Raw genomic sequence first — 13,976 nt, forward strand, 5'->3', positions numbered from 1 at the left:
TACACACAGCTTACAGGGATGGGTAGCTGAGGGCTGCAAGTGAACAGTGATCCAGGTGCCCCCCCTGGATTTGTTTTTGGGAGATGATTGCAAGATTAAATCCCAGACTGTGAAGTCAGACTGTATTCAAATTTGATCTTTGTCGCTTAGTTTATGACCTTTGGCAAGTTGCTTGGCTGCTCAAAGCCTCAGTTTCCCTCCTTGGTAAAATGAGGATGATAATAGCACATACCCCAGGGACTGCACTGAGGATAAAATTAGATGATGAGTCGCTGGGCAGTCTACCTGGCACACTGTGCATGCTCAGTAAATCTGAGCATGATGTTGTTTCATTTAAAGGGATTTTGGGGAGCACCTCCACCTCCAAATACCTCATCTGCCCAAGAGCCACTTCTGAAGTCACAACAGGACAAATTCAGCAGGTCACTGACTCCTACTCTTAAGAGTCAATTCAGGTGTCATTTCTCCCAGGAAACTTTCCCATACGTTTTGCACACATTTGCCTAGCATTCTGCTTATCAGATTATACACTATAGTAAAATAAATTCTTTTCTATTGTGAAGTTTACTAATTTGACGTTTGCTCTGCTTAGGCTGTGCGTTCTCTGAGAACTGACCTTCTTTCTTTCTTACCCACCTTGGGGTCGATCTAGAAGTGCTGGCTCTTGTCCTAACCTGCTGGCACAGGGTCCTACCTCTGCAAAGCAGCCCCTCTGCCTGCAAAGCAATTCTGAGAATCACTAATAGTGTCACTTTGTCTGGCAGGCACCATGGCCCTGCTGAGTTCTGTGAACTCACCTGCCTCTCCCTCTGGGTGTCACTTCCCCTGGTCCACCACAGTCATCACCCCCCAAGCAGTGTAGGGACACCCTAAGTAACAAAACTGAGCAGTGGTCTGTGAACAAGGGGAAAAGCATCTTCTTTGCTGTCTGGATTTTGCTTTTTCCTAGAATTGCCCTCAGTAATTGTGGAGTAGGAATGGTGGGAAAATAGGAGTGATTCACTTTAGGTGAAGGCAATACAGGGGGCATTGTCTGCAGACATTAAAAACTGGGACTTCCCTGCTGGCCCAGTGGTTAAGATTCTGCGCTCCCAATGCAGAGGGCCCAGGGTCAATCCCTGGTCAGGGAAGTAGATCCCGCATGCTTCAGCGAAGATCTAGCATGCTGCAACTGAGAGCTGGTGCAGCCAAATAAATAAATATTAAAAATAATAAAACCGGGCTTCCCTGGTGGCGCAGTGGTTGAGAGTCCGCCTGCCGATGCAGGGGACACGGGTTCGTGCCCCGGTCTGGGAAGATCCCACATGCCGTGGAGCGGCTGGGCCCGTGAGCCGTGGCCACTGAGCCTGCGCGTCCGGAGTCTGTGCTCCGCAACGGGAGAGGCCACAACGGTGAGAGCCCCACGTACCACACACAAAAAATAATAATAATGATAATAATAAAACCAACTAGAAGTCAATCTGCTTTTTTTTTTTTTTTCCTTTTTCTCTGGCTGCACCACTCAGCTTGCAGGATCTCAGTTCCCCGACCAGGAATTGAATCTCGGGTTGAACCTAACCACGAGGCCGCCAGGGAACTCCCTCCATCCGCTTTATACTCTCACTGTGCACTGGCAGTTCCAACAGTGCTAAACTGGTCCTCCCTGAAAAGCATCTTTAGTTGAGCTAAATTCTAAACGACTGCTGCCGTCGTTGTAGAGTTTTAATAATAATAAAACAATGACTATTTTAAGAGGCGATAAGGAAAAAGAAGCAGTTAAGTCTAAAATGTTGACTCAATTTCCTTTCCTTATCAAGTGGTGACCGGGAGTGAAGCAACATTTTATAGACTCTACCATTTTGAATCCTAAGGGTATCTGGTGCGTTGATCTTTCAATAGGGCAGACAGTTGAAACTCAGCAAACAAGAATTTAAGTAAGATTTCCAGAGTCCCGTGGAGACTGCCAGCTGTGGGTCTCCCTGTTGTTTGGACTGTAGCACCACCCACTGCCTTCAGAGTGCCTCCTGACACCCCGCCCCACCCTCGGGAAATTCAGGGAGGCCCACGAAACTCCATGGACTCCTGGTAAGATGGCCTTTGCCGCAGCCATGCCACCACACACCTCACCCCTACCACCTGACCAAGAACAAGTCTAAGAAAAGGCCATGAGCAGAGCTTAGTATTCACCTTCATCTAAAAGGCCATCACGGTCAAGCCAAGTACGCTTTTAAATCAGCCACTGCCAGAAGTTCAGGATTTCCAAGTTCCCATCATTACTCAGGTTTTTATTCCCCTGTAGCCCTGTAATCCCCTAGTCTGACCCAATCTCCCACCACTTCTCTGCCTCACAAACGCTTTCACTCTTTGATCTGAGATTTAGAGTCTATTATCAGCCGAATTCCCATTATCTACAACACCTCCTCCAGGTGCGTCCTTTTCCTTCTTTCTCTAGCAGCAGTCTGGCTGTTGTCTGACAGCACTACTCCCCCCAACAGCCTTCACCAGCAACGATGATGTTTTTCTCCTGCTCCCATGTACCCTAGGGCTTGGGCATCACGTGGTATCTTCCTAGCTCCTCTTGGCCACTTCTATACAATTTCTTATCCCTTCTTCCTCAAAGATGCAGGCCTCTTAGACCCACATCTGTCAGGCAGGACCACCAACCATCCCTCCTTGGTTTACTCATCTAACAAGTATGCAATTTGACCTCCATATTCATTGAAAATATTAGCATCCAGCTCACTGCTTTGCTTGACAAAATTAACCCCATCCCTGTCATATTCTTGGCAGCTTCAACGTCTAACAAAATAATCTGCCCATCACTCTAGGCTCTCACTTCCAACAATCTATCCTTCAGTTCATCTTAGATATTTACTCCTATGATCTTAACAACTTAGATTTTTATAATCCCACACCCATGGTTATGTTACTTCCACTATCTTGATTTTAAGCATTGTACACTCTGATCATCAGTTCTATCTCTCTAGCTCACGTAGTCTAGCATCTGTCTCAATCCAACCATTCTTTGATCTTCATTGGAACTTCCAATCTATTGACTTTAATCTGCCTATCAGTCCCCCTAATGGGCTCATATCTTTCATTGCTCGACTTAGATTCCATGGATCACACAGTTTATATGGATCAAAATCAGAGAGAGGCTGGGTATTTCTGATTCAGAATCTCTGATGAAGATGCCAGCTAGCATGATGGTTATCTAAAGGCTTGACTGGGTCTGGAGGATCTGCTTCTAAGTTGGATCAGTCACATGGCTATTGGTAGGAGTCTTCAGTTCCTCACTAGGTAGACCTCTCCATAGGGCTGCTTGAGTATCTTTACAACATGGCAGCCAACTTCCCCCAGAGGAAAGGATCCAAGAATGAGAGTAAACAGGAAGCCACCACACCTTCTATGACCCAGTCTTAGAAGCCACACACCACTACGCCCACTATATTCTGTTAGAAAACAAGCACTAAGTCCAGAGCACACCCAAAAGGAGGAAAATTATACTCCACCTCTTGAAGGGAGGAGTGTCCATGAGTTTTGTGTACATATTTTAGAACTGCACACCACTTAACAGGTGAGGAAATTGATGTGTATAGAGGGCAAATAACTTACCTGTGGTCACATAGTCTCAAACATGATAGGATTCTACTTCTTGCTTATTTAAATTCCTGATCAGTAGATGCTTTGCCAAGTGGTAGCTCAAAGATCCAGTATCCTTTCATTTTATGGCTCTACTATCTTCAACACATGGCTTCCAAGACTGGCATTTTTGTCTACATTAAGCCCTGGAAAGGGAAAGAAGATGGAGAATCAAACATGGGATGTTTTTATGGGTCAGTCTTAGGAATGACATAGCATCATTTCTGCTCACGCTCCATTGGCTAGAACTCAGTCACATGGCCACAACTACCCTCAAGGAACTTGCAAAATGTAATCTAGCTATGTATTCAGGAAGAAGAGGAAATGGATTTGGTAAGAACTTAGCCCTTTGCAACACACAACCCCCACGCTCATGCTCGTAGTCACTGTGATGGGACAACATCCACATACATGTGTTAGTAGGAAAACGATGGCAGATGGAGGAGCAGGTAGGATCATAAACTGCTTCCACAAATAGAAATTTTGTGTCTTTTTAGGATACAATGGCAAAACCACATGGTATACCTTCAAGTTGTTTCCAATTTTCTTTTAAATGTTCAATTGTTTGTTGACTAAAACCACCACTGGACACATATATCCATTCCATTATTTGTCTAAAAATAAGTTGTGTAGGCCATCCTATACACAAATATATAGTTGCAGGCAAAATATGTTCTCTTGTCTTCACAATATGGATATAAGACTCATTGGGGGCTTTATTTTGGAATTATCTAGAAAGTGAGGTTAATCTCCCACTTAATTTACAAAACAACGCTATCCAAAGGAAACAAATACAAATTAATCTGTACCAATGCTCCTGCTTGTTTAGAAGTTTAGCCCCACTGAAAGTCTCTCCCAGGTAGTTCCTAGATTCTCCAGGGGTAGTAGCATCTAGTGTGTGCTCAGCAACAAAAACACGCCTGCTTCACTGCTCCAACGTCTTACCAAGGCACCTGGCCACTGACTATAGGCAAGAGGCCTCTGGAGAAATACTGTTCCACCATGTTCATCAATTCTCTGCTGGTGGCAACTCTAAACCCTGGGTGTCAAAGCTGCACTATGATCTTTGGCACTGTTTGGACTAACACTCATGAATATTTCATGAACACATATCCTTACTTTCTGGCTTTACCACTTGCAGTAGATTATAATGTTGTTCAGGAAATATTTACTCACTTCTCTCTCCCTCACGACGGGAGAATGTGTCCTTCCCATTGATGTTGGTCTTAGGTATGTGATTTGTTTTAACCTCATGGTGGGTGAATGGACTGCCATACACTTTGGTCTTGAATTCACCCATGTAACTTGTTTTTACCGAGGAGATATTAGTGTATAAGGTATATGCAGAAGTTTGAAATGTGCTTGGCATTTTAGGATAACTTGTATGCAGATTTTATGCATCAAGAGGCAAGTTTCATCCTCTTCTGCGGTCTCAAGGTCAGTCCTTGAGGCTGAGCCAGGGGAGTAGACACCAATCCATCCATTCCATTGTTTTTCCTCCTCCTCTGTTCCATTCAGACACTCCAGGATCAAACCAATCAAAGTGAAACAGGGACCTAAATCCAGTTTGGGACTCAGCTGGGATCTCCTGGTACATTTGACAAACAGTGACCTGCCCATGTTCTTCCTGAGTCAGCTTGTAGAATTTCTTAAAAATGGCATTTGGAAATAAAACTTTGGAATGAGTTTTCATTACCCCCTTAAAAATTCAGGCTTAACATTTCCTTTGAAAGAGAAGTTTACTGAAGTTTTCTCTAATTAGGATTTCATGAGTCATAGGTCTTTCACATAAGTGAACTCTCCCTGCAGGGTCGATGGAGTCTTTCGTGGCAAATATTTTACAAAGAAGGCATTTGTTTCAGAAATAAACATTTAATTTGGATGAATTTTAATAGCCACAGTGCTTGATTCTGATGAAAACGTTTACTAGCAGCATTTCTGCTTTGGAACCATTTGTTTCTATTATTTTGACAGAAATAAAATTTGGTTGGTTGTTGTTTGAGATGTGAAATGGTTTTGTAAGCATTTCAGCTTGATGCCCAGGCAGGCAGTCACAATAATTCTTCTCCAGATAAATGGGAACCACCATTTTTCTATTCATTACTCCAATAAGGAAGTTTAACCAGTGAAAGGATTTGCAAAACACTGCATCGTAAAAACCCTAAAGAAAATTCAACAAAAGTTAGACACTGTAAATATTTTTGCAAAGGTCTGGGCAATCTTTTCTTTCTATAAATACTTGTCTGCACAGTAAGAGAAATGAAAAGTCAAAAGAGAAAACTGTGTTGTCTCATTTATAGTTTGGAACAGCAAATATTGAATTCAGCGGAGGGTTATTATATGCCTTATGAGTTGTACATAAGGTGGAAAAGTAGGGTAAATTTCCTGTCAGCATATTAAGCAACATAAAAGTGAATTCTGTAATTAAATCATTTTTTTTAATCATCAAAATTGAAAATAAGAGAAAACAACTTTTGAAGAAGTCCAGGGTCAATCGGCTAAATAAACTAAAGTCATTCAGTCAACTAGCATTGATTGGATTTTAGCAAGATGAAATTGACTTTGCTCCATCTCCACCCACTTCACAAACTAATTAAAAAAGCACATTAGTGACATCTTCAATCAGCTAAGGAAGATAAGTGGGCTTCAAAGCAATCAACTACAAAACTCTGTCAAGAATAGCAATAGATCCTCAAAGAACTTCAGAGAGATTTCTGAAAGTTACTCACGTCAATCAGAAAAACAAAAACTCAGAGCCATGCGCTTGTATTTTGGGGGGACTTTTTTGGACAATGTGGCCGGCTTATAAGAAAGAAAACCACACACCAGCAGGGCATATATTAGCATCCAAGATCTCACTCAACTTCAGTCCACCTAAATTCCCATCAAGCAAGAGTAATAACAATACTTGGATCAGAAGGGCTTGAAGGGTCATTGGGCAAATCATTTAAGATGTCTGGAAATGTACAAGCTCGTATAGTCCTTAAATGGAATAGAGGATTATTAGATTACCTTTTGCAAGGAACAGTGACTGCGGGTCAGTAAAAGACCTTGCATTGTGAGTACCTCATTCTTTTTACCACCCAAAACACCACAGACCATTCTGCTCATTTTTTGAATAAAAGAAGCACTTTGAGCTTATTTAATAGCACAAGAAATGTTCTCTTCTTTCTATGTGCTTTCAGTCTCAAAGTACTGAAAGTTTAATTTTTTAATGAAAGATATCTACCTAGTCAAAGCTCTGTGCTATTGACAATTCTAGGAAAAAGATTCAGAAAAAGTCTGAAAATAGAAATTTCTTTTCTTTAACTCTTAGATGATATAAAAAGAAGAAACAGAAAGGAGAGAAAAAAGAAAGAAAAGACAGAATGACACAGGAGACTATACATGTCTAATATAGTGTTAAGTTTTCATGTCATTCTTATTGATGTTTAGTGATAGCCATTGCTTCTCTCTCTCTCTCTCTCTCTTCCTCTCTCTCTCTTCCTCTATCCTAGGTGTCTTTTTAAATTTATGTCTGCATACTCTATTTAGAGTTATTGTTATTTTGTACATGTGAAAATATTTCGAAACCTTTCAAAAAATAATAAACTTCCATGAAATACCTTGACTCAATGATTGTGGGACTGCACAGGGGATAACGCATACAGCTAGGGTAATATGAGCCACTCAGGGTGTCTCAGAACAGAAGCCAGGTACCAACTAGCATGAAAGTACTTAAATATACAACTGCTACAGAAATACCAGTGCATATCTGCTAAATAAAGGCAGTGCTGGCTGCCTTTCTTTTCTGTGTCTGTGTATAAACATTCCTTAATTCAGAAACTCATACACAGGAACCAAGAAATTTAAATTATACATTGAAATTTAGAGCAGAAAGACAGAGCTTAGGAAGCACAAATCCTGGTTTTAGAATAAGAAGTCATGAGCGACATACCTGCACTCATAAAGCTCTTTGTGTCAGAGTTCAGGCTAGATGGAGTATCTTTTAAACTATACAATATTCTTTTTCAACAGCTCAAGGAGAGAGTACCTATTACACTAAGTAGATTTTCTATCACATTGGTCAACAGCTGGGGGAAAATCAATTTCAGGCCACAGACCAGAGAATTAAAAGTCTTACTTAAGAAGTGAAATGTTACTGGTTCTTACGAAAATTACAAATTTCCCCTACACCCCACTCCCCCATCAAGACATTTGGACAGATAATAATGATAGGCAATTTATACCGAAAGAATGGATGAAACAGATGGAAAGCAATACTTTCACAGGTTTGCTTTGTGGAAATACCACAGGAAATTAACCAGTGAGCCACATTTCTCTTCACTTCTAGTTCACCCCTTCAGGAGGCAGGCATGATGGTCTTATAGGAAGACATCACCTTCGGTGGCAGATGGACATGGCACAAATCTCAGTGTGGCCATTTCATAAGTAGTTAAAACCTGAATTCAATTCTTGGTATTATAGCTGTAAAATAGGAGTAATAATACTTACAACCTGTTTGTTGTGGAAATTAAATAAGAAATCTACGTATAACTCATAAGTCATCAGCCTCACCTGCCTGTGGCTACAAAATGAGGTTGCATTTTCTTTTCAGGCCCAGACTATTATGATCTGAACCCTTTACAGCCAACTCCTGGCACAGAAAATCTCCTCAAAGTTTTCTGGGTATTTCCCAGCATCCTGCCTTCCACGTGGTCTAGAACAAATCTGTCAGTTTCCTCCCCTCGCATCTTCTCCTGTGCTGCTGACAATCCTTGTGATAGCACTTCCCTTCTGGGAAGCTATTCTTGACCACAGGCCCTCACTGCTCCTCCCTGATTTGATCGTGAGCTTACTGCTGAACCCAATTCCCCACGTTACAACCGGGAAAGGATTAGGGAAGATGTGATTTACTCTCAACTGAGGTTTAGGGTTACAGGGAATAACTCACAACTGCTAGCATCCCACATGCCCAAAATCTACCTTAGCTCCACTTATTAGGTCAACACCCATTCTACCTTCCAGCCTGCCTCCTTGCACAAGCGTCCACTAATTCTCACCACTGGAAATTCTCCACATACTCCCATATCTTGAGTCCGGGACAACCTTCACTTCCCCTCCTGGGGACCCATAAAAGAAAAGTATCCTCTCCACTAGTCCAAGGGCTAGCTCATGTCCAGCCCTAGAACTTCCTACTTCCAGGATAATTGATAGTGATTAACCTTGCATCCAGGTCAAAATGACCACCCATCATGTGTGGTCTAGCCAGATGGCTCAGCTATGACATTCCTTAGAGTCAACGGGATATTTTACAAAGTCCGGTATATTCAGTCTCAAATAACAACACATGTAGGAGAAGAGTCATCAGTCCAAGTTGCTAAGACACACCCAGCATTTAAAAAATTTATTTTCAAAGTATTTTTTCCAAAATGAAGTACAAAAACATGACAAAGTACACATCACTCTTGTCATGGCCTGGTCTCACATTCTAATCTCTTGTCAGCAAGGCTCAGTGATACACACACACACAGGATCTAATAAGAAAAATGAAATGGATTTAGAGATAAATCACAGCCTAAACCTAAAATAAGAAACTTCTTACAAACCCATAATTAATAGACTTTCAGTTTAAAAAGACTCCAGTCTCCCATGATATATAGTAATACTTGTGGCTATTGTTATTTATGATTATAATTAGTATTAGTAGGATGAAGTAGTAGTTTGTAATATCCAAACTAAGAAAATGAAGGTCAGACACTAAATCTTAGGTGACAGTCCTGGGGGCATATATATTATATGACTAAGATTGTAGGGCATGAAAGTAAGGAGTTACCATTTCTTAAGTGTCTATCACCATGTACCTGGCCACTTAACAACTATTTACTTTCACACAGCAACCTTAAATGTTAGATATCAGTCCCATTTTACAGATGAGGAAAGTATGCAAGTTACATAAGATGACCCTGGTAATGAATGGTGACGCTAGAATTCATGTCCAGTCTATTTGACACAAAAGCCAATGATCTTTCTAATCTTCTCAACACATTCTTCAAAAAAATCTAGAAACAATAAATGCTGGAGAGGGTGTGGAGAAAACGGAACACTCTTGCACTGCTGGTGGGAATGTGAATTGGTACAGCCACTATGGAGAACAGTATGGAGGTTCCTTAAAAAACTACAAATAGGAGTTGAGGAGACTTCCGGGAAGATGGTGGAAGAGTAAGACACAGAGATCACCTTCCTCCCCACAGATACACCAGAAATACATCTACACGTGGCACAACTCCTACGGAACACCTACTGAACGCTGGCAGAAGACCTCAGACCTCCCAAAAGGCAAGAAACCCCCCACGTACCCGGGTAGGGCAAAAGAAAAAAGAATAAACAGAGACAAAAGGATAGGGACAGGACCTGCACCAGTGGGAGGGAGCCGTGAAGGAGGAAATGTTTCCACACACTAGGAAGCCCCTTCGCGGGTGGAGACTGCGGGTGGCAGAGGGGGGAAGCTTCGGAGCTGCGGAGGAGAGCACAGCAACAGGGGTGCGGAGGGCAAAGCAGAGAGATTCCCGCACAGAGGATCGGTGCCGACCGGCACTCACCAGGCCAAGAGGCTTCTCTGCTCACCTGCTGGGGCGGGCGGGGCTGGGAGCTGAGGCTCGGGCTTCAGTCCGAGCGCAGGGAGAGGACTGGGGTTGGCGGCGTGAACACAGCCTGAAGGGATTAGTGCGCCACGGCTGGCCGGGAGGGAGGCCAGAAAAAAGTGTGGAGCTGCCGAAGAGGCAAGAGACTTTTTCTTCCCTCTTTGTTTCCTGGTGCGCGAGGGGAGGGGATTAAGAGCGCTGCTTAATGGAGCTCCAGAGACGGGCGCGAGCCGCGGCTATCAGTGCGGACCCCAGAGCCGGGCATGAGACGCTAAGGCTGCTGCTGCCGCCACCAAGAAGCCTGTGTGCGAGCACAGGTCACTATCCACACCCCCCTTCCGGGGAGCCTGTGCAGCCCGCCACTGCCAGGGTCCCGGGATCCAGGGACAACTTCCCCGGGAGAACGCACGGCGCGCCTCACGCTGGTGCAACGTCACGCCGGCCTCTGCCGCCGCAGGCCCGCCCCGCACTCCGTGCCCCTCCCTCCCCCTGGCCTGAGTGAGCCAGAGCCCCCAATCAGCGGCTCCTTTAACCCCGTCCTGTCTGAGCGAAGAACAGATGCCCTCAGGCGACCTACACGCACAGGCAGGGCCAAATCCAAAGCTGAGCCCCAGGGAGCTGTGAGAACAAAGAAGAGAAAGGGAAAGCTCTCCCAGCAGCCTCAGAAGCAGCGGATTAAAGCTCCACAATCAACTTGATGTACCTGCATCTGTGGAATACATGAATAGACAACGAGTCATCCCAAATTGAGGAGGTGGACTTAGAGAGCAAGATTTATTATATTTTCCCCTTTTCCTTTTTTTGTGAGTTTGTATGTGTATGCTTCTGGGTGAGATTTTGTCTGTATAGCTTTGCTCCCACCATTTGTCCGAGGGTTCTATCTGTCCGATTTTTGTTTAAATTTTTTTCTTAATAATTAGTTTTTATTTTAATAACTTTATTTTATTTTACTTTCTCTTCGTTCTTTCTTTCCTTCCTTCCCTCCTTTAGACAATGAATCATCCCAAATTGAGGAGGTGGACTTTGAGAGCAGGGTTTATGATTTTTTCCCCTTTTCCTCTTTTTGTGAGTGTGTATGTGTATGCTTCTGTGTGAGATTTTGTCTGTATAGATTTGCTTCCACCATTTGTCCCAGGGTTCTATCCATCCGTTTTTTGTGTTTTTTTTCTCTTAATAATTATTTTTTTATTTTAATAACTTTATTATATTTTATCTTACTTTATTTTACTTTATCTTCTTTCTTTCTTTTTTCCTTCCTTCCCTCCTTCCTTCCTTCCTCCCTCCCTCCCTCCCTCTCTCCTTTCTTTCTTTCTTTTTCTTTCTTTCTTTCTACTTCTACTAATTATTTCTTTCTACTTTTTCTCCCTTTTCTTCTGAGCCGTGTGGATGAAAGGCTCTTGGTGCTGCAGCCAGGAGTTAGTGCTGTGCCTCTGGGGTGGGAGAGCCAACTTCAGGACACTGGTCCACAAGAGACCTCCCAGCTGCACATAATATCAAACGGCGAAAATCTCCCAGAGATCTCCATCTCAACAACAGCACCCAGCTTCACTCAACGACCAGCAAGCTACAATGCTGGACATCCTATGCCAAACAACTAGCAAGACAGGAACACAACCACACCCATTAGCAGAGAGGCTGCCCAAAATCATAATAAGTCGACAGACACCCCAAACACACCACCAGATGTGGACCTGCCCACCAGAAAGACAAGATCCAGCCTCATCCACCAGAACACAGGCACTAGTCCCCTCCACCAGGAAGCCTACACAACGCACTGAACCAATCTCAGCCACTGTGGACAGACACCAAAAATAACGGGAACTACAAACCTGCAGCCTGCAAAAGGGAGACCCAAAACACAGTAAAATAAGCAAAATGAGAAGACAGAAAAACACACAGCAGATGAAGGAGCAAGATAAAAACCCACCAGACCTAACAAATGAAGAGGAAATAGGCAGTCTACCTGCAAAAGAATTCAGAATAATGATAGTAAAGCTGATCCAAAATCTTGGAAATAGAATAGACAAAAAGCAAGAAACAGTTAACAAGGACCTAGAAGAACTAAAGATGAAACAAACAATGATGAACAACACAATAAATGAAATTAAAAATACTCTAGATGGGATCAATAGCAGAATAACTGGGGCAAAAGAACGGATAAGTGACCTGGAAGATAAAATAGTGGAAATAACTACTGCAGAGCAGAATAAAGAAAAAAGAATGAAAAGAACTGAGGACAGTCTCAGAGACCTCTGGGACAACATTAAACGCACCAACATTCGAATTATAGGGGATCCAGAAGAAGAAGAGAAAAAGAAAGGGACCGAGAAAATATTTGAAAAGATTATAGTTAAAAACTTCCCTATTATGGGAAAGGAAATAGTTAATCAAGTCCAGGAAGCACAGAGAATCCCATACAGGATAAATCCAAGGAGAAATACGCCAAGACACATATTAATCAAACTGTCAAAAATTAAATACAAACAAAACACATTAAAAGCAGCAAAGGAAAAACAACAAATAACACACAAGGGAATCCCCATAAGGTTAACAGCTGATCTTTCAGCAGAAACTCTGCAAGCCAGAAGGGAGTAGCAGGACATATTGAAAGTGTTGAAGGAGAAAAACCTGCAACCAAGATTACCCAGCAAGGATCTCATTCAGAATTGATGGAGAAATTAAAACCTTTACAGACAAGTAAAAGCTCAGAGAGTTCAGCACCACCAAACGAGCTCTACAACAACGCTAAAGGAACTTCTCTAGGCAAGAAACACAGAGAAGGAAAAGACCTAAAATAACGAACACAAAACAATTAAGAAAATGGAATAGGAACATACATATCGATAATTACCTTAAATGTAAATGGAATAAATGCTCCCACTAAAAGACACAGATTGGCTGAATGGAAACAAAAACAAGACCCATATATTTGCTGTCTACAAGAGACCCACTTCAGACCTAGAGACACATACAGACTGAAAGTAAGGGGATGGAAAAAGATATTCCATGCAAATGGAAACCAAAAGAAAGCTGGAATAGCAATTCTCATATCAGACAAAATAGACTTTAAAATAAAGACTATTAGAAGAGACAAAGAAGGACACTACATAATGATCAAGGGATCGATCCAAGAAGAAGATATAACAATTGTAAATATTTATGCACCCAACATAGGAGCACCTCAATACATAAGGCAAATACTAACAGCCATAAAAGGGGAAATCGACAGTAACACATTCATAGTAGGGGACTTTAACACCCCACTTTCATCAACGGACAGATCATCCAAAATGAAAATAAATAAGGAAACCCAAGCTTTAAATGATACATTAAACAAGATGGACTTAATTGATATTTATAGGACGTTCCATCCAAAAACAACAGAATACACATTTTTCTCTAGTGCTTATGGAACATTCTCCAGGATAGATCATATCTTGGGTCACAAATCAAGCCTTGGTAAATTTAAGAAAATTGAAATTGTATCAAGTATCTTTTCCAACCACAACACTATGAGACTAGATATTAATTACAGGAAAAGATCTGTAAAAAAATACAAACACATGGAGGCTAAACAACACACTACTTAATAACGGAGTGATCACTGAAGAAATCAAAGAGGAAATCAAAAAATACCTAGAAACATATGACAATGGAGACACAACGACCCAAAACCTATGGGATGTAGCAAAAGCAGTTCTAAGAGGGAAGTTTATAGCAATACAATCCTAC

At 42.1% G+C, this 13,976-nt stretch overlaps 1 long non-coding RNA gene across 2 annotated transcripts in view; it reads right to left on the reverse strand.

The window, feature by feature from the left end:
• Positions 1-10,647, reverse strand: part of LOC307187998 — a 59,466-nt gene extending 48,819 nt beyond the window's left edge. For both annotated transcript variants that reach the window (XR_013828779.1, XR_013828780.1), the window contains exons 1-2: positions 10,228-10,647; positions 3,595-3,767 (exon numbers count right to left, since the gene is read on the reverse strand). This is a non-coding gene — a long non-coding RNA (uncharacterized lncRNA). The remainder of the gene's footprint in view (positions 1-3,594; positions 3,768-10,227) is intronic.
• Positions 10,648-13,976: the final 3,329 nt, after the last annotated feature.

Source organism: Stenella coeruleoalba (assembly GCF_951394435.1).
Source record: "Stenella coeruleoalba genome assembly, chromosome: 6".
NCBI classification, from domain to species: Eukaryota; Metazoa; Chordata; class Mammalia; order Artiodactyla; family Delphinidae; genus Stenella; species Stenella coeruleoalba.